We start from the raw sequence: 22,993 nt of genomic DNA, 5'->3' as shown, positions 1-22,993 counted from the left end.
GGCTATTTTCAAATGGCCAAAATACAGGGCTGAAATTGTTAGTATGGTTTTGTAATAACAATCAAAATCTACAAAGTAACTATAACTCAAGTTTTCAAATAATTGTAGTGGAGTAAAAGTACAATATTTGCCTCTGAGATGTAGGCTAGTGGAGTAAGTAAAAGTAGTGAAAAATGGAAATACTCTAGTACTAACATTGTACTTAAGTACAGTACTTGAGTAAATGTACTCAGTTACTTTACACTGGTGTCGTGCTTATCTGGGGGAAAAGAAACAAAGAAAAGGAGGCAGCCGCACTTTTGCAGCATATTGTCAGAGCTCCAATTTAAGCATTTTTTCAAATGGCGAACAAATGGCTCATTTCTCGCGTTTGATGGATGATCATCAATTCATCATTTCTTCGTGTTTGTTTTCGCGGGCAAAAAAACACACAAAAAAAACAAGGCGCAGAAAGAACAGATACCAAGACAAATTCCCCCCATTATTCTTTCTCACTTTGCGGTTTGAATCAAAAAGAAAAACTGCATTTTTTTTTTACGTTCCAAAAAAATACCCAGCCTGGAAAAAATGAAGGCAGGCAATGAATCTATCATGATACCGTATGGTGGACACGTTTTTGTTCATTAGCCCATTCAGACCGGGAACGCATCTGTGTAATTTTTTGATTTCTTTGGGCTATTCAAAAATAGCAGATATACAAGCTCATATCGCGGCACAGAGTGCCGCGCGATATGAGCTTGTAGATCTGCTATTTTTGAGAAAAATAAATTGTGAAAATGTGTGCAAATCTTTGAATAAATATATACATTTTTAACTCAAATCTTTGCTTTTGGGGGTCCCTGGAACAAAATATTGACATGAAACATTTTTGAGAACTTTGAGAATTCTGATATTATAGCAACATAAGTTTAAAAAAAAAAACACGTTAGGATTTAGAAGACATTTGTAGAATCGTCCAGAAGCAAAGACTTGAGTTAAAAATGTTCGCTTTAAAAATATATATAATATTCAAAGATTTGCACTCAGTGTCGCGCTATGAGCTTGTAGATCTGCTATTTTTGAATAGCCCAAAGTATAAAATAATGGTTATAGCTAAAACTCTAAAATGACACAGAGTAGTGTTCCCGGATTGAATGGGTTAGGACAGACGAACAACAATGGAAACAATGCCTGGGGGGGGAGAGGGGGGGACGACACAGGTGCTCCCCGCCTGGTGGCAATTTGTCAAACTCAGCTCTGACGAGCAGCAAGTGTAACCAAACCTCCAGACTGTCAGAGGGTGGTGTAACACGCTTAAAGAGGAACCAGCTGGGCCCATGGGGTTCTATTCAGTGCTGGAGAAAAAGCACTCAAGTAAAAAATCCATACTTAAAGTACCAAGAGTAGAAAGTAAGCATTATGCAAAATGTCCCATTTCACAAGTTTTCAATTGTATATACGAAAATAGCAGATCTGCAAGCTCACAATTGAGCTTGTAAATCGGCTATTTTGAAAAGGCCGAAATGTATAACCACTTCAAATAGGGCTGAAGTGGTTAATCTATGCTTTGTAATAATAATCCAAATCTACAAAGTTACTAGTAACTCAAGTTTTCAAATAATTGTAGTGGAGTAAAAGTACAATACTTGCCTCTGAAATGTAGTGGAGTAGAAGTAAAAGTACCTCAAAGTACTTTTGAGGTCCAAAAATGTAGAAAGAAAGTAATTTTTTTTCAGAATGTTTCAACATTTTTCAACGTTTCTCAAATTCACAGATACAAGCTCACAAGCACCACGATGCGATACAATGTGAGCTCTTAGATCGGCTACTTTTGCTATTTGCTGGACGCCGAGGTATCGCCACTGTCGGGTAGAAACCTTGTATGTCCAAAACTTTCAGGATTCAATTCAAAAGCATCAAAAGTAGCAGATCTACAAGCTTGAAACGTGCCGTTTCGAGCTGCTTTTCGAGCTGCTTTCAAGCTTGTAGATCTGTAGGACGCTGTAGAATGATCAAGTAGGGCGTTAATTTACGAAAAATAATATATGGAGATAGGAGGTTTCTGCCTGACAGCGACGATATAAGACTTAATTGGGTAAAAAAAATGCCCCCCTTCCCACCCCTGCCTCTTTCTTCTTCTTTTCTTTTTTCCTAACACTTCAAACCCTGCAGCTGGGTATGATGCTGGGCCATTGGAAAAAGCCCATGGCTGGTGCAGCAGCAGCAGGTTGTTGCCAGGTCTAACGCACAGCCAGACGTTTTTAATTCTCTGGGTCTATAACGTGTTTCCATTTCACCTTAAATCAAATTAACCCTCCACACTATTTATAGGCTCCCCACTGTGTGAGCACACACCTCAACCTGGACACCAGACATGAAGGCCTGGACGCACATCTGCACCGCACACACACACACACACACACACACACACACACACACACACACACACACACACACACACACACACACACACACACACACACACACACACACACACACACACACACACACACACACACACACACACACACACACACACACGCACGCACAGACGCACGCACGCATATACACAGAGATGCACGCACACATGCGCACACAGACGCACACACACACAGCACGCTCGCACACACGAACACACACAGAGACGCACACATATACACATGCACGTACGCACGTAAGCACGCCCGCACAGATGCACAGGCACACACGCACGCACAGACACATACATACGCACGCAAGCCCGCCCGCATAGACGCACACACATGCACACACATACACACGCACGCACACACGCACTCACTCACGTACACACGCACGCAAGCAAGTACGCACGCCCCCAACATACAGTACACATACATACACACGCACACACAGACGCGCACGCATGCACCTTTCTTTTACTGATAGGTTTCTGATAGATTTGCCAGTAGATTTGCTGAAATAATACATTGTCTTCTCTCTACTTTTCCTAGCATCACTTTCACTTTCATTGATTGATGGATTGACTGATTGACTACTTTATTAACACGTTTGTTAACAGTACAGGTAGTACAGTCAAAAGTTATGCTATGAAGGATAACACAATGTAGGCATTTAGCAGACGCTCTTAATCCAGAGCGATTTACAGTATGCAAGGACAACACAAGGTAATAAATCAAATGCAAAGGAATGGTAATCTAATAATAACTAATACATACGTAAACCAAGAACCTATCATCAGCCTGTACATTGAAACTATACACACTATAGGATGCCAGGTCAACAGTGACCTGGCATCTGTCTACATAACATGAACTACATTTTAGCCTTTGCATTAAGCCTGCAAGGTCGTCAAGGCTATGGCAAGTCTTCAGATTACGGCAGAAGATTGGGAGTGAGTCTGCGGTTCTAATTGCAACGGGGAGTTAGTTCCACAGTTTGGGAGCCAGAAGGGAGAAGAGTCTGGGACGTGTGGAGCGTTGTTTTAGGGAAGGTTCTGACAGCTTCCCTGTGTTAGCTGATCTGAGAGAGCGGGAGGGGTTGTAGGGTTGGATCAAAGACAAACACAAAAAGCCCCAGGGGCTTGTTTTCATTGCGGTCCATTGTACTATTCATCAGTGATGTCCCCATGTTCTATATTTCCTGGGTTCTATGTTCCTCACTTACATTAGGGTTAGGTTTAGGTTTAGTTTTCGAATTCATTGTCCACCACAATGTCATTGTCCACCATCAGTTCATTAGTGCAATGTGGATGCATAGTGCAAACATTATGCGTGCAACTTTTAACAAAAAAAAGACTTCCTGACTCAAAGTGGTTCTCATGGAACCGGGGGGCTCTCTTCTCCTGCTTCCCAGAGATCTTTCATAAACAACCTTGTTGTTTACTGGCCGAGGCTCAAGCTCCAAAAAACTCCTACCGAAAGAAAGAGGGGGAAAAATAAATACCCCAAGGTCACACCTCTCATACTCATGGTGAACAGAAGTAGGGAGTGATTACTATGTGGTCTATCTCACAGCGAAGACAGTGAAACAAAACAGACACGTTGAAGGCATTGATTATACCAGGAACCACATAATATCTAGTTACGGACATTCCTGCCAACACAGCACAGCGCATTCAGCATTCCATAACCCATTAATACCGGGAAAGCATCTGTGTCATTTTAGATTTTAGCTATAGCACATTGGTAGGCCATTCAAAAATAGTAAATATACAAGCTCATAGCTTGTAGATCTTTTATTTATTTATATGTTTTTTAAGCAATTTTCTTTTTTAGATATTTAGCTATACATTTTAGATTTTAGCTACAAACATTATTTTATACTTTGGCTATTCAAAAATAGCAGATCTACAAGCTCATAGCGCGTCACTTCGTGCCACGCTATGAGCTTGTAGATCTGCTATTTTTGTTTTATTGTGAAAATGTGTGCAAATATTTGAATATGTATCTTTAAAGTAAACATTTTTAACTCCAATCTTTGCTTCTGGGGGTCCCTGGAACTAAATATTTTCAGATGGGGGTCGGTGGCAAAAATACATAATTTTGGGGGTCCTTGAAATGAAAAAAATTGAGAACCACTGATTATAACACAAGTTTTTCAGAAAACTGTTAGGATTCAGAAGACATTTGTAGAATCCCCCAGAAGCAAAGATTTGAGTTATAAATGTTTGCTTGAAAAAATATATATATTCAAAGATTTGCACACATTTTCACGATTTAAAACAACATTTATTTTTGAATAGCCAAAGTATAAAACAATGGTTAAAGTGGTTATAGGCCTCAGGTCTTAATGGGATAATGGAAGGCATAGAAGCTTTGAAAAGACAAAGATCCTAACCGAGGAGCTGCCACCCTCCTCCATGAATGAATGGGTATCTTTGGCACCATATACCAGCTAAGCCATTTTAATTGGGTGGTGCAGCACTCCTTAGCTATACAGCTGGAATTCCAGCTACTTCCGGAACCCTCCCTCCCATCGCCCATTAGGTGCTGCAAGAGGAGTGGTTCTCAACCTGTGGACCGGGACCCCTAGGGGGGGTCCCCAGATGACTGTAAAGTGACAATTTAAGGACTTTTCAGAACTCTCTAATACCCCAAAAAGAAAAACGGGAAAGGCCATTACTGCATCAAAAGTAATCAACAAACTATGCAATAAAAACTGGTCAAACATTGGCCAGATTGTCCGAAAATAACAGATCTACAAGCTCACAACGTCCGCAGTACGAATATGATTATTTGGGGGTTCCCCAGTTCAAATATTATCATGTTGGGGGGTCCCCATAGTTCAAATATGATTATTTTGAGGGGTCGCAGCCTGAAAAGGTTGAGAACCCGTGTGCTAGAGCATTGGTTCTCAAAGTGGGGTCCGGGGACCCCCAGGGGTCCATGGGGGGGTTCCAGGGGGTCCCCAGCAAACATAGCATCACAATAATTGTAACCACTTTATCCTTTTATACTTTGGCTATTCAAAAATAGCAGATCTACAAGCTCATAGCGTGGCACCAAGTGCTGCGCTATGAGCTTGTAGATCTGCTATTTTTGAAAAATCGTGAAAATGTATGCAAATCTTTGAATACATATATATATATTTTAAAGCGAACATTTGTAACTAAAATCTTTGCTTCTGGGGGTCCTTTGAACAAAACATTTTTGAGATGGGGGTCTGCGCCCAAATTTGGGGGTCCTTGACACGAAAAAGTGTGAAAACCAGTGTGCTAAAGGAGGTGATGCCAGCGTCTTGGAGCAGGTTCAAGTTCAACTGCAGGAGAAAGTGTTTCAATCAAGGAATGTGAGAGAGAGAGCTTGTTGAAAGATTGGAACGATTGCATACACACAATCACAATAACAGGTGTCATAACTCAGACATAATGTGGTTAAGTGATGCATGGGCTTAAATGGCTTTTTAAACGTAAGGTATTCACATTGTGAGGACTGTTTAGAATAATGCTGGGAATGTGCGAACAAAGAGAAACATAATACAGTATTGTGACAGATTTGTTTTGGCTCATAGTGTTACAAATAATGATTTAAATATTTGTCCTATCTTTGTGTGTGAACTGTGTTTATGCTGCTTTCACACTGGCAGCTATACAAAGATACAGGCTACCATTCTTTTTCAATAGAAGCCAGCAACATGGTAAAGATACATCCAACGTTTGAATGAAGGAGGCACTGGTGCAACTCGGATGGCTGGAGACTTTTTCTTTAACATGCAACAGGATGCAAAGGCAAAAACGACAACGTTTCCATGTCAGATTACATCTTCGTCAGGACATCCAGCATTTGTACACTGGTGGAAAAAGTACTCGAATATTTTATTTAAGTAAAAGTATCAACCTTAATCTAATCCAAGTTGAAGAGGACTAACCAATCCTGTCTGTTAACCAGAGGAGACTAACCAATCCTGTCTGTTAACCAGAGGAGATTAACCAATCCTGTCTGTTAACCAGAGGAGATTAACCAATCCTGTCTGTTTACCAGAGGAGATTAATCAATCCTGTCTGTTAACCAGAGGAGACTAACCAATCCTGTCTGTTAACCAGAGGAGACTAACTAATCCTGTCTGTTTACTAGAGCAGACTAACCAATCCTGTCTGTTTACCAGAGGAGATTAACCAATCCTGTCTGTTAACCAGAGGAGATTAACTAATCCTGTCTGTTTACCAGAGGAGATTAACTAATCCTGTCTGTTTACTAGAGCAGACTAACCAATCCTGTCTGTTAACCAGAGCAGACTAACCAATCCTGTCGGTTTACCAGCAGACTAACCAATCCAACAGAACAATGGCAGTACAACTGCCTGATTTCTCTAATTTTCCCTCTTTCGCTTTGTCTCTCTTTGTCTGTCTGTGTGTCTGTCTGTCTGTCTGTCTGTCTGTGTCTGTCTCTCTCTCTCTCTCTCTCTCGCCCCCTCCCCTCAGCCCCAAAGTAATTGAGCAATTAAGAGTGATTGATTCATCGCAGAAAGTGAGAGGAGAGAAATCTGCCCGAGGACGTCGAGGGAATCCATACAGTAGCTTTAAATTAGTGAGAGAGAGAGAGAGAGAGAGAGGGGAGACACGAGATGTGTGTGTGTGTGTGTGTGTGTGTGTGTGTGTGTGTGTGTGTGTGTGTGTGTGTGTGTGTGTGTGTGTGTGTGTGTGTGTGTGTGTGCGTGTAAAAAAGAAAAGAGAAAAAATGCTTGTACGGTATGTGTAGGAGAGAGAGAGAGAGAATGAGAAAGAGGGAGAGGCTGACTGACAACAAGGAGAGATGGATGCGTGGTTTTGGAGGAGAACAGAAAGTCGGAAGGGAGGGAAGGGAGGGGGCGGGGCTGGCGATGGAGGAGAGGAAGCGTAATTAGTCTGTGAGGGACAGCTGTGTGACGTCCAGACTAGGCCTCGTCTGTGGTTTCCACAGCCTATACGACCACAGGTATATACTGTACTGTTACTGTACAATGTCTGTTTCTAATAACACCGTAATAAAACACACCCACCGGACGCCATAGTGGATTAATATGCCATCCGCAAAGGGGAGACTTAAAGCTAAATGAAACTTTAGCCATAGAGGTTTTGGGTTGTGTAGTTACAGTACCTTTGCCATGATGTAAACTCCCAAATATTTATAATAACAGTTGCTCCACACACAATGCAAACCACACAACGCAAGCCTCTACCGTCTAAAACCATTCCACTTTTGTATTATCATAAACAAAAGAAACTAAATTAAAATAGTCAAAATAACCGTTGCATCGTGAGCTTGTAGATCGGCTATTTTCACTACTTGTGTGACACTCTTGTTTGATGAAATAGGGCATGGGTTCCCAAACTTTTCAGCCTGCGACCCCACCTAACCCTGGAGGTAATTTATGCACATAAACTTGCACGTTCGGTGCACATTTGTAATGTATTAAATGGTAAAATATACTATTTGTAATCATTTTTAGATTGTATTATTATTTATTTTTTTAATGACACAAAATAAATTTGCGACCCCACCGTCATCCCAACTTTGGGAACCCCTGACATAGGGCATTCATTTGCAGTGGAATAAAAACATATATACAGATAGACATACAAAGTGTATACTAACATACAATGGTAGTTTAAATTACGCATTATTTCCTTCCACTATACTGTTGACCTTCCGGAGCCATATAGCTGATAGCACAAACTGACACCTTGAGGATATATATCGCTGATGAACGACCGGCCGAGACACGGCTTCATTTAGTTATTTCTTTTTTTCTTTCTTCCAATTTCCAATATCTGCCCCCTCAAATCAAACCCAGAGATCCTGAATGTCAGATACACTGTATTACACCAACACTTTATGAAGAAGAAGGAGGAGGGGAGGGGGGGGGGGGGTTTGACATACGTGGTGCGATAGTGTTTCCATTATCCCCGCTGCCCGCGACCGTCCTCCTCATTTTCCTCAGGGGTCAGAGTTCACAGGGCAGTAAATAATCTTATTGTCTCACATGATGAGCCACAGTGTGAAGGTGTTTTGGGTTTTATTGAGGCTGACCTCACAGGAGGGCCTTCAAGAACCGTCGACGGCAGACAGGCTTTTAAAATGAGGCAAACTGATTGTTCTGGGAGCGGCCCTGTGTCTAGCACTAGAACAGGCACACATATGGCATCTCTTCCTCTGTTATTTTCCAGGCCAATTATTGATATATGAAGGTTATTAAACATGACACCTGTGTCAGGCAATTCCTGTCGCGGTGGGGGGTGGGGGCTAGGGGTGGGGGTGGGGGGGGGTTAACCACCGTTTAACCAACGCTATGGTTTTGTCTGCCGCCTGTGGCAGCTGCATGCCTGTGTGTGCGGCGACACAGACATTATACCTTGCAGGGTCCCTCCGCCCCGCCCCGGCCCACCCAAGCAGAACAATATCTTTACATTATTATAGCCGTGTCTTCGCTGTAATTGTTGCGTGTGCGTGTTGCCGAGACGATGCGCTCAGCACATAAGCACCAACATATGCTGACACCAGCCCACATGTATGGAATGTCTAGGTACACATTCTGCACAACATTGTCATTATTTACCCGTCAATCTTGGAACCCCTTTCGGTAAAAAAAAAGGGGGATGGGTGGGTTTGGCTCCTCCCTTTTCTTAGTCCACTTCCTCCCGGGTGCTTTTGTGTTCATTCCTACTTACAACAACACTACACGTTTAAGGCAGCGGTGCTGACACATTCTGCTAACAACAGAATCTATCTTGAGAGATTATGAACCCATTAATTCAGATCTGCTGTTATAGAGCCGCCCAATCAGAACCACTGTCACAAAGCCATCATCCAATGAAAATTGTCTTTGGTTGCCTGCTTGTAGGTCAGCTATGTTTTCAGCGTGTGACGTCAGCAAGTCAACTAAGTATAACATTGGGGAAACTCTAAACCTAACCTCTAAATGTTTAATCCTAACCCTAACCCCTAAACCTAACCTCTAAATGTCTAATCCGAAACCCAAGCAGAATCTTTTCCTGATTGTAAACCTAACTCCCCAATCTTTTTTTAACCATAAAAACAACGTACAGTTTGTCTAATCAGGACCAGGAAAATGGTCCTCACCAATGTCTATCTGTCTAATTCTACCTTACGTACAGTATAGGGGGACATTTGGTCCTCACACGTACAGTAACACAAGTACACACACGCACTCACGCACGCACACTCGCACACACACACACACACACACGCACACGCGCGCGCACACACGCACACGCACACGCACACACATGCACACACACACACACACACACACACGCTTTTCAATAATTAGACGCGAGACAGCAGGAATCCAAAGAGAGTCCAGAGAGATAACATTCAACAGCCTCACCAACAGTTACCAGTTCCTAGTGCTGACCGAGGTTGTTTTGTTATGGCCTGCGTTTTAAAACGCTTAATTCTCCCTCAAAAAGGTAATAAAAGAGTAATAAAAAGCAAAAAAGGGGCATCTGGTCGTCGGCTAGGCGGAAAGCATGGCAGACTTTATGTGTCAACAACTTTTTTCTCTGAGATTGAATTAAACATGAGAGCAAGTGCTGCAAGTTATTCATGAGCTGGCGGGAATGAGAGAAAAGGAGTTAAGAGTCAGTGTTTTGGTGAGCGTGCGTGTGCGTGCGCACGTGAGTGTGTGTGCGTGTGTGTGTGTGAGAGGGTTTTAACGGTATAATCAGTATTTGGGACACTCAGCTTAAAGGCAGAGTCACACCCTGGGTATGTGTGTGTGGAGTAAAATCCTATCAAATCTCAAAGTGTGGCTGTCGGGTGGAAACCTTGTATGTCCAAAACTGTCCACAGAACCCTGCGTTCAGGGCATTAATTTACAAAAAGACTAAAAGTTTAAATATGGAGAATGTGGAGATACAAGGTTTCTACCCGACAGCAACGAAATGGCGTGTGTTTCTCCCACAGGCCTGGCAACAGGGCTTGAATAAAATGCGGATGGAGAAATAGGTCTGTAAAAGTGTGATTTAATACCTCACCATATATGACGGTGTCGTGTGCCCGGAAATAGCAGATCTACTAGTTCACAATGCTGCCCGCCGCTGTGAGCTTGTAGATCTGCTCACCACCTTCGTATGACAGAGTATAAATTAAGCATACTGTACAAAGGAATGATATTAGTGTGAATTCCTTTAAATGCATTTCCCTGAAGTGTTGATTTCAAAGAAATGGGAGCAGAACAGTGGTGGAAAAGGTACTCAAATTATTTACTTAAGTAAAAGTACCAATACTGCAATATAAAAATACTCAGTTACAAGTAAAAGTCCAGAATAAAAAATTACTTGAGTAAAAGTACAAAAGTATTGGCATCAAAATGTACTTAAAGTAGCAAAAGTAAAAGTACAAAAATATTTGAAAATAGATCGGCTATTTTCAAATATTTTTGAAAACGCGACGCGACGCGTTGTGAGCTTGTAGATCTGCTATTTTCAAATAGTCTGTGTGTAAAATAGAGCTCAAGTGGTTGATGTATTTTTCATAATTTAATACTTTATATCTGAAAAGTATTTAGTAACTAAATAATTGTAGTGGAGTAAAAATAAAAAAATTGCCTGATGTAGTGGAGTACAAGTAAAAGTATTGGAAATTGGAAATACTCAAGTAAAGTACAAATACCTCAAAATTGTACTCAAGTACAGTACTTGAGTAAATGAACTTAGTTACTTTAGACCACTGGAGCAGACCAATGTCCAATTCAAAATTGTCTGTGTGGGATCGTACATCCTAAGATATTTTCTTATGATTTGTGATTCATTTAGATCCTTTCTCATATCAGACTGGTGGCTTTGACATCAGATATTACAATATTAGATGTGAGACAGACGGACGGTCCACAAATGATTTTGGGGGGGTTAGGCTGGAGACAGTGTCCCTCATTTATCAACGAGGTGCAGACCAAATAATGGGCGTACGGCGAGATCACCGCAACTTTCTTCATTTATCAATATATCCTGACGTTGCCTTCAGCCTACGGTGCGCTCAGATCTCACGTCTGGTCGAGAGCAGTTGTAGACGTTGGCTGCACCCGTTTGTTCCATTGCAGACCTGCGGAGCAGCATTGTCTGACTGTCTGACAGGCATCTGGACACATATATCCACTCCAAAATGTATTATCTAACACACTAATAAATAATAATCCATGTGAAAATATAACATTTTATAAACTCATTTAAACAAACTGCTTTAACAGTCATTCAGATAAGATTGCAGATCTGGCTGCATTGGCTTGGGACTCGCCCGTCCGAGTCTCACTGGGAGATGGGAATAGCCTACATGACTGCTTTATTTTAGCGTGTAACTCGAACGTGCACTGCTCGGTATGGGTTAAATACATGTATGTACAAACGTATTCCATTCATGGCGATGTGGTATCTTAATCTGTCATTCATGTGGGAGACTATAGCCTAATTGATTGAAAAAGATTGTTCCGTTAAGCAGTTGGGCTTCAAGTACGTGCGTGTGTGTGTGTGTGTGTGTGTGTGTGGGGGGGGGGTGACTTGACAGGCAGCGAGGCGAGCCGGCGAAACTCTTTCTTATTGGCTTTCGATTCTTTGTTTGGTTGTATTCTGGTTCTTCATGTCGTAAAATCGGAGCGTTTCGAGAATATTCAAGGGCGTGTTATTTAAATGACGCTCTTTTTCAGACGTCAGATTTATCAAAGCTCCGACCAAATGTACGCTAGGATTGGCTGTATAGGATCGCTTCATAAATGTGACTTTGATGTTGCCCTACGGCCAAGATTTATGGAAAAAATACACAGTTTTTTACTCTCCATTGATAAATGAGGGCCAATGGCCCCAACAATTTGAGATACCCCTACCGGAGGTAAGTAAGACCAAACACAACATTGTTTTTCCTCATCTCTAAGGCCTCCCATACATGAAATGGATTCTTGTACAAAAATAGTTTACTGAAAACGTGGTGAAATCTACATAGATTGTGACTATAACCAGGATTGGTTAGTCTCCTCTGGTAAACAGACATACAGGATAAGTTAGTCTCCTCTGGTAAACAGACAGGATTGGTTAGTCTCCTGTGGTAAACAGAGATGCAGTGGAGTGATAAAAGTCGTCCTCCTAGACTTCTAGAGGACATCAGGGTGGATGTGGTTCCCTAATTAATCCAAACAACTTGGCAAGAGGAGAGCTCACTGCATGCCTCAGACATAACATAAACACACCCTCTCTCAGTGGAGGAAAGTAACTAAGTACATGTACTCAAGTACTCTCTCTCTCTCTCTGTCAGCACAGACTTGCTCATACACGATGCTTTGGTACACTAATATTTGTGCAGGATGTTACACGAAAAAATCCTCAGTGTTCATTTAACTCTGGAAGTGTACCAAGTGTAACCAAATGGACCCGTCCATTTGGTTACACTTGGTACACTTCCAGATTTACAAATGGTATACATTAACACTGGGAATTTCACTGTGTATGGGATTTTAACTGTGTGTTTAAACTGTGTAGGAAATTAGATTTGATTTATGTGTCTTCAAGGCACATAAATCAAATCATAGTAATGGACATTCACTCGCTGATTGTTGGTTGTTGCATCGGTATTTGTCAATATGAGTGAGTTTTAACAAGGATCACACCCTTCCTGAGTGGTTGCAAGCGGCCGGGCCGCACAGTTCAAACGCGTCAGGGGTCGCGTGAGAGGTCACGGGGCGCACGGCCGTAAAAAACTGAAACAACGCAGACGGCGCCACAGTTACACCAACGAGCCTCCTTCGTAAAGGATATCGGCTCTGCGGCGAGACAGGGAACGGCTGGGTGGTCACATAGTGGAGGATGTTTTTTTGGTTTGTGTATCTTCACTACGACACAAGAAGAGTGCACCTCGATAATTTGCCATTTTGTCCAAAATGTTAAAAAAAAGAAATGGTTGAAAAATGGTCTTAAGTAATGTAAAGTATACCCGATGTGAACATGCACCGTACATCATTATCAGACTTACTGTAAATGTACCCTTCAACTTCTTGTTTATGCCCAAAATGCCTGGATATACAGGTTTTGTGGCAATTTGTAGTAGTAAAATAGACCATGTATACTTTACATGACTTAATACTGTTTTCCAAATATTTAATTCTTTAACATTTTGGACCAAATAGCCAATTTTACATTGAGGTGCCCACACTTCATTAGTGCCCACTCTTCCTGTTACCGATCATGTACATATATATATACATACACGTATACTGGAGTCTTTACGCAGATAGAAGGGCTTGTGTTGGGCTTCTCTGTGGACCACGTGCTACTCTGAAAGATCCAGGGCTGGAATGTGTCATGTGTGAGTTACTGGGTACAGAGGACAGCAGTGAATGTCCACTAATACAAATTAAAATGTCCCCAGGGATCCATATATGTGACAGGATCTGATGAAATGTGCCTTAAGGCACATCTTTCAGTTGTTTCTTTCTCTTTCTTTTTTTTCCTACAGATTATGAAAGTGCAGATTGTAAGATTGTCACTGATGCAGTGATACTGATACTGATACACTGAAATCTGAAAATAGTTGAACCTGCCAAAGATCTGTGCCATCAGTTACTATAGTCTAAAGTAACTTAGTGATCCTAAAACTGCTGTTTGTAATATTGAGAGGATGTGTCAACATTCTAAGTTGAATAATATGACAAAAAATATTAATAAAATAAAATAAAATAGGAAAAACATAACAAAAACAAGTATTGAAAATTAGAAAAACTCTAGTAAAGTAAAAATACCTCAACATTGTACTTAAGTACAGTACTTGAGTACATGTACTTAGTTACTTTACACCGTGTCACACTTATCAATGGCAGCAACACTTTAATGCATGACACTTTGACGATGATCCTGTGGTATAGCCTCTAAAGAAGTTGCCCATTTGACTGTAAAGGCAGGACTGAAACGGCACATGTTGACTATAGGGGGAATAATGAGTAACGAGTCTGTCCCTATCGGTACATTAAATCACATGAGTCTCACACGAGGCAAAGGGGATTCGAGGTTTAGACAATAAGCTCTTCACCGCATACTGGATGTTCCGGGAAAGTACAACTTATAAAAAACTTTCTTCGCCGTATAACCTCGGGGTGCAACGCCATGCCAGTGACGCACAGGGGAATGGCATTGAATGAATTATAACACGGAGCACAACCCTGCATGCTGAGGAAAGGGAGATGTAATTGGAGGTCTCTCTCTCTCCCACCTATACACCGCAGGCACCCCCGCCCCCCCCCCTCCCCCCGGCTTCTCGTTTGCCGCTAATTCCTGTTGCATAATGTTTTCTTGACGCCGTGCCCGAGCTGAAAAATCAATTAGCAAGTGTCTGCAATCGCCGGGTGCAGGAAAAGGCTCCTGGACTCCCGCCAAACCACTTAATTTGTTCCTGAACGTACAAGAATTATACGTTCCTTATAGGCCGTTCATTTACACTACGCTCCCCTCCATCAGTCTATTCAATAAGACACACTCTGCAGATGTACAGTTATACTGGGTGGAAACTAAGCCTTTTTCAAAAGCGTTAGCCAGACCCCCGCTCGCCCTTTTTAGAGCTAAACCAGTGGATTCTCAACCGTTTTGATATGCATTAGGCTATTGGTTCTCAAAGTGGGGTCCGGGGGGGTACCAGGGGGTCCCCAGCAAAATGTGTTAATGCGTTAAAATGTGTCACAATCATTTTAACCACTTTAACCGTACGTTATACTTTGGCTATTAAAAAATAGCAGATATACAAGTTCATAGCGCGGCACCGAGTGCTGCACTATGAGCTTGTAGATCTGCTAGTTTTGAAAAATCGTGAACATTTGTGCAAATCTTTGAATATATATATATATATATATTTTTGTCTAACTCAAATCTTTGCTTCTGGGGGTCACTGTCACAACATATGAGATGGGGGTCCGCAGCCAAATATGTATCATCTTGGGGGTCCTTCACATGAAAAAGTTTGAGAAAAACTGCATTAGGCCACAGACCCCCGTTTGATATGATTTTAATCTACACTGCTAAATCCCCCATGTTAATTTAAATCTTACGGGTTCATTTGGTTCCATTTTGTACACTCTCAGAGCTAGTTGGACCCTTAAGGGTCCATTTGGATCCTAAATATCAACCATTTATCTGGGGACCCCCTGGAACCCACTAAAGGGCCCCTGGCGGTCCGCGGAGCCCATGTTGAGAACCTGAAATGTTAACGATGATTTGATGTTATTCTTTCCTCCGTCCCACTCGTCTTACGCGACATGCGCGCGTACCCCCCCCCCCCCCCGCATGTGTACATACCTCACTTAGTCTCCCCCTTCCTCTACTGGCATCCAATCTATTCCTCCTTCTTCATCAGTGTTTTCTTTGGCTTGGACGAGCGGGGCCAGCGGACAGAGGGACCGAGAGACAGACGCTAGGATGGAGGAAAAAAGAAAAAGGAAGGTCAAGGCAAGAAAACCATTGTGTCCATGACGTTACTGTACAACAGGGTGTCTTCAACAGGGGGTCCCGGGACCCCTAGGGGGTCCTCAGTAGCTACTATAGGGGGTCCGCCAAAACCTTGTGTGATAGGATGTTCTTTTTTACATTAACCACTAGAACCCTAGCAACCCTATTCTGAGGGGAACATTAGCCGATAATAGCCGATCTACAAGCTCACAACGCTTGTAGATCGGCTTGTAGATTGTGAGCTTGTAGATCGCCTATTTTTGGCAAAGAGGTACAGTATAGGTGTAGAGGGAAAAAAGAGAAGACCAAGTAAACAAAAAAAAGTTTAATCTGAAACCCAATTGTATACAATATAGAGGGGGTCCCTGCTTCATCTCTCTCTCTCTCTCTCAGCTAGGGGGTCCTTGGCCTGAAAAACGTTGAAGACCCCTGCTGTACAATCAAACAAAACAATGGGTCGGGACCCATTCTTAGGGTCACGGACACAATATTGTGGGTCGTGAATAAATAATATCCTCCTTTTTTATGTTTCCTTCAAAAAGTCTTAAAGGTATCATGACATTCATGTTTACACCACATTCAGAGTCTTTGTCCTGGTCCTTCAAACGTGTACAAAAAGTTTTAACTGAAAATCCCACTCCAGTGATTCACTGTAGGTGTTTTTCTCTCACATTTCTAAAGCCTTTTCAACTGCAATGAAAAAAGAAATCTTTGCCTGCGGGTGTCGCTGGTGAGGGATTTTGCCTGTCAATCATCACCTCTGCTCCGCCCCCCCCCAAAGGAAAGGATAGGGGAGGGGAGGGGCGAGGAGGAGAGTGGGCGGGATTAATCGACTGTGACCTCACTGTCGAAGGGCCAATCTCAGATTACTTTTCAGCCTAATTATTCAGAAAACCCCAGACCACAGAAAATCCACTGAATGTTCAAAGTTCAGATTTTTTGGGTGTAATTGAGGTCATAAAACCCCCAAAAAACATAAAAAAATTAAAAATGTGAAAATGAATGTCATCGCACCTTTAAGCTGACATTTTTGGGAACCCCTGATGTAGAATACAGGATGGAAAATATGTGTGTGTGTGTGCGTGTGCGTGCGCGTGCGTGTGCGTGTGTGTGTGTGTGTGTGTGTGCGTATCACATTAACGTGTCATCAGTTTAGAAGTTTAGAAAAAGGAACAGGATGCGAGGGGCACAGAGATTTCTCCTCCTCGCCGATCCAATGACGCCAAACATGGGGGAGACTGTTGATGTTTTCCACTGACAAATGAATGTGTGCTGTATGCAAATGAGGGCATGAGCACTTGGCAAACCAAAGGCACGGCGAGTTTATTTGTGTAGCACATGTCAACACCCGGGCAATTCTGAGTGCTTTACGTGAAACGTTTGGCACGGAAAGGCAAACAGACCAACAACACACACATGTGTTCATCATACAGATGCTGCTGATGAGTAGAATGTCTTGGCTGTACCATTGATTCTCAAAGCGGGGTCTGGGGACCCCTAGGGGTCATTGGGGGGAGGGAGTCCCAGGGGGTCCCCAGCTAAAGTAGTTAAAATAGCATCACAATCATTTTAACCACTTTATCCATTTATACGTTCGCTATTCACAAATAGCTGTCACGCTGGTTGCCCACCTATATACCCACCTATATACCCACCAACTGCCCCCGCCACCTACCCCCCTGCACGACATTAAAGATGTGGTGAAATGAAAAATATGTTTTTCACACTTTTAGAGCATATCCGTGGTCATTAAACATTTATATTCTCATATAAAAAGTCCCTAAAAAGCCAATCTTAATTACTTCCTGTCAAACGAAAATGTATACTGCATGATGACATAGATACTCTTATGAATATAAATTAATCTTGATTTTGTTCACCTGTGTGCTTCACATATAGCTGCATGTTCCTCCAAACACACCTGATTTTGAATCTCATTCAAGATGACATCCAGACGGTGTATCACTCATTTTAAACTTAATCAGCACGCAAAAATACGTATCTGAAAACAATTTAGTTTAGAAATAAGCAACGTAGTGACAAACATTCTTCACAGTGGCCATCTCTCTCTCCCTTACAAACGATAACACTGCGCACCAGTGAGGTTCTACCGTGCCATAGCCTGAAGGGATGAAACCTTCTGATTGGTTGGGAGGCCGTTTCAGACTGAAACTTTCAAAATAAAATGACAGAAAAAAAAGCCATTTCTACATGACTTCAAGCTCTTTACACACGAGGAGAGACGGGGAACGCCTGCATTCTCCCTTGGGTCTGCCAGGTCACACTGTGAATCAGGGGTAGGCAACCTTATAGGCACGGGTGCAAACATTGGCACAGGGGAGGATGATCACTGGCACACTGGCATAAGTGTGAGAGTGAGGTTTTTTTCTTTAGTTTAGTCAGTTGAATTAAGTCCACTCACATCTATATATATACAAATTACATCCTGCACATAATTCTATACATTCATTCAAAGTGATAACTCTGACTGGGGAGGGAGTCTGGGAGATAGGTGAGGTTATTGCTCGGAGACTTTACTCTCCTTGGCAGCTGATTAAACGTCATTGTACGTCATTTAAATTTAAATAAAATCGTCAATTTTATGTAAATTCAACATAAAATCCATATTGGGCACGTCGTCCATAACGACATGCCCAAAACAGTGCCTCCGGGCCTGAACGTGATCTGTTGGGTGGAGCGGTGCTTGTCTCATCTACTGCGGAGTTATGATGAACGTGTTGAGGGATAGAGAGAGAGAGAGAGAGAGAGAGAGAGAGAGAGAGAGAGCGAGAGCGAGAGAGACAGAGAGTGAGAAGAGGATGAGCTAGGAGGAGATGTCTGAGGTCATCATCATTTGTCCAGTGGTCATCATCACAGCTGGCTGGTCCGGAGTCAGTGAGAGAGGGAGCCACGCCCACATGAGCTGTCAGCCAATCAATCAACCATGAGGGGCGGGGACTGGAGAGGAGGGAGGAAGAGGAGGAAGATGATGATGAGGGCGAGGAAGATGTGAGTCAAAGAAAGTGGCGGCGAGGCAGGGGGATGAGAAAGAAAGAAAGAGGTGGAGGGGGACGGGTTGTGAGTATGAACATATTATTATTACACCTTGTAATATGATTATGACACTTTTGCATATTATCGTTGCCGTCGGGTGGAAACCTTGTATGCAACGCCTGTCACCATTACAAATTGAAGTTGACAATTAATTGTCACACAAATATTTGCGATTAACGATTCAATTGCGTTTTTTGGCATTGAACATTATGGAACATATGAATGCAAACGTGATTTCGGTTTGCCTTTTAGGCGTCTTAATCAAACAAGAATTCATTGCATATAAACATAATCCAATTTGACTGTGTATGTGTTGTGCACGACCAGGGTTGCCAGATCTGGTTATTATAATTTCCCAGCAAGATTTTATTGGAAAATAGCCGATCTACAAGCTCACAACGCGTCGCATCGCGACGCGTTGTGAGCTTGTAGATCTGCTATTTTCAAATAGCTGATGTAATATGTTAAAGTGCTTTATGTGGCCCCATAGTCGCTTCTTTTGGGCTGGTTTTCCTAGACCTGGTTGCTTGTTTCTCTCACCGAATCTGGCAACACTGTTGCATGACACAGATTACATGTGTTACCATGTGATACTCAAGGTAAATAGCATGTGAGTCACTCATGTACAGTAAGTCATTACACCCACCACACTCAACACAAAGAGAAGTAGAGCACTAGAAGTGGGAGGGTTTGGAATGGGGAGGGGGGGGGAGTGGGGGGGGGGGGTTAGGAAGAAAATGACATTAGGATATGGAACTGATGAGTAGCCTATATGGATGGAAGTCATCATTACGCCCACACAGTTGTTCATAACCAACTAACGAGGGGAGGAGGGAAAGGGGAGGAGTCACCTTTTCTGGGAAACAACAGAGGAGGGAGAGGCGATGTACATAAACGGGCTACAAATTCACTGTGTTGCTTTTTAATGCCATCCTCCTTGATGTCTCTCTCTCCTCTCTCTCCCGTCATGGAGGCAGACTCTCTGCCCTGAGGAGAACAGTGAGCCGGTGTGAGACCATCAGGTCAGGACGAGACCCCCCCGTCCCCGCCCCCCCCAGAGACAGAGGGAAATGCAGGCGTCTGATGGTCCATGGCTCCATTTGCCTCCATCAGAACACCCACGTGGAATACCCAATACAACAACAACAACATGGATGGTTGGTGCACGATGTACCTGCCAACCCATCAGGGGGCTTTTGTTTCACTAAAACAGTGGTTCTCAACCTTTTGAATTTCAAGGATGCCCGGTTCCATTTGCCTATTAACCCATTAAGACCTGAGCTCCATTCTACAAATGTCTTCTACATTCTAACAGTTTTCTGAACAAGAAAAGATCCACAAAATGATACGTATTTGGCCGCCGACCCCCCCATCTCAAAATATTTTGTTCAAGGGACCCCCCAGAAGCAAAGATTTGAGTTAAAAATGTTCCCTTGAAAAAAATATACATATTCAAAGATTTGCACAAATTGTCACGATTATTCAAAAATAGCAGATCTACAAGCTCATCGTGTGGCACAAAGTGACATGAATTACACGGATGCTTTCCCGAAATTACATAATTATACCATATGAATCTGGACCGACACGATGTAAACAGCAACTGGTTGGCATTTGGCAGATGTCCTGGCATGATGGATATGAAATATTCAGCGACCTGACAAAGAATCCTCACGGACTGACACGTCGTCTGTTGTTTATCAGATGAGAGTTTATTGACGGCATAAAAAGTGTGCAGGCTTCGCCTTTATTGCCTGCCTGGCCCAGCAATTTATTTTGACGGCCCTCTATAACTATCGCTTAAATTAATCAGGGAAAATACTACCTGCGTGATTCAACTAGACACCACACATAATTTGGGCACCAGTGGTTTCAATGTAGTGCTAGAAATGGCCATAATATAGCATATTTAGTTTACAGCATCACAGCGTATATTGGATTTTCTTACTATACAAAGATACAAACATCTAATTCTATGCACTTTCAAATTGGCATCCCTATTTCTGATGCCCAGACAAAATTGGAACTGCAACACTATAAAAATGAAGCTGATACATGGGTACTCTCTCCTGAAGACTTTTAGTTTTCACCTAAAAATATCACTTACCTTATACCTTTAAGATCTCCGACCGAGCTCTTCTTTAAAACCTTGAAAAATGTGTTTTCATTGTGATACCATATAGGAACTTAAAGTATGTTGGTTCCATTGAACGAACCTGGAACACAATCGATCGATTGACCATAAAAGGGATTGTAGGCAACATTAAGCCTACATTTTAAGAATATTTATATATATATTTTGAATTTTTCCCCTCTATCAGCCACTATATAATGATGCTGGGGTGTTTTCCTGCATTGAAACACAGTCCTCTTTCTGAAATCCGTATTTTCCCTACAATTTATGTTTTGACATCCGGGTATCCGGGACGTAAATGCACGGACGCGCATGTGCGCGTCCGTTCGCGTCCGTGCGCGTCCGTGCGCGTGTGAAGTGTTCGGGTGAAACCGAATCGGACCGAGTGCAGCCGACAAAAATGGAACGAGCCGCCATTGTTTTCTCTGTAGGCAGTTTATACTTCTTACTTTCGTTTTTAAAACGCTCTCAAACTTCTTTTTTGAGGCACGGAATTTACTTTTAAGATAGCGTTTGGATAGAATTTAGTTGTTTAACTTCATATGTGGTCAATTTATCATGAAAGAGCCTATTTAAAAATAAAATTTCAGAGAACCGGCAGGGGCGGGCAGTGACATGCATTGTATCCGAATAAAGCAACCTATTTTCGGCATGACCCGTTTTGAAGTCCCCCCAGCGTCACCCCCTGGTGGTCGGGGAAACAAACTGCTGATGAGGAGGGGGGGGGGGGGGGAGTGGAGGTGCGGTGTTTGACAATAGTTTTTAAAAAAAATTTATCTCTGAACTCGCCTACAATCCCTTTAATTGACCGTAATCTGAAGACTCACCTCTTCAGACTCCACTAGCCTGTAGCACTTGCCCTAGCCTTGACGACCTTGCAGACTTATGCAAATTGTAAATCGTAAAAATGTAATCCGTTCGGCTGCCGTGTTAAAGTGGTCAGATGGGGCGTGTCACAAACGCTTTTCGTGATGTTTTCAAGCGGGCCCTGATCCAGAGGAATCTTTGGGAACCACTGGTGAGTGTAAGGGCTTTAGTGGTTGAAAGCAGAGGGGATCAACAGAGCCTGTGTTGTCACAGACTCCCTGTTGGCCATCGTAAGCAGGGGAGGGACAGGGACTGGAAGCAAATGTGTGATTTCATCATGGCTGCCTGTCATCTCTCTATCTGTCATCCCACACAAAGTTATGGAACACAGAGGCAGACAGTTGTTCAAGGGTTCAGCAACTGTCCCCCTCGAGGCGCCACTCACATTCACCCAGTTTACTGGCTTCAATGTGTCTCCAAGTCACCGTTATCTTTATGTGTGTATATATACACACAGACACGCACACACACATCTGAGAAACATAATACAGAAATCTGAGAATAATAGCCTGGATGCTTAGAGTGAAATAGTGCTGATGTTAGCGCTCCTCCATTGACACACACACACACACACACACACACACACACACACACACACACACACACACACACACACACACACACACACACACACACACACACACACACACACACACACACACACACACACACACACACACACACACACACACACACACACACACACACACACACACACCTCTCTCTTTCACTCAATCTCTTCCGTCTCCCTCTTGCTCTCTTGTCTCATTCTCTCTCTCTCTCACCCTCTCTCTCCCTTTTACGGTCTGTCTCTACCAATCTCTTTCCGTGTCTAATGCGTTCCCAGTCTCCCTGATTGTATTTTGGCTGTAAAGAGAGAACCACCACCACCACACATCCTCACAGTGCACACTCCCCACTAAACCCCTCACATGTCTCTCTAAACGCACTCCACAGATCAGCTGAACATGGTGCTGGGGGAGAGACAACCTTCTGTCCCTCTAACCCATTCAACCCGGGAACACATCTCTGTCATTTTTTAGATTTCTTTGGCTATTCAAAAA

The sequence above is a fragment of the Gymnoscopelus braueri genome (assembly GCF_963280865.1).
Source record: "Gymnoscopelus braueri genome assembly, chromosome: 17".
NCBI lineage: Eukaryota > Metazoa > Chordata > Actinopteri > Myctophiformes > Myctophidae > Gymnoscopelus > Gymnoscopelus braueri.
Note: the sequence above shows the minus strand (reverse complement) of the source record.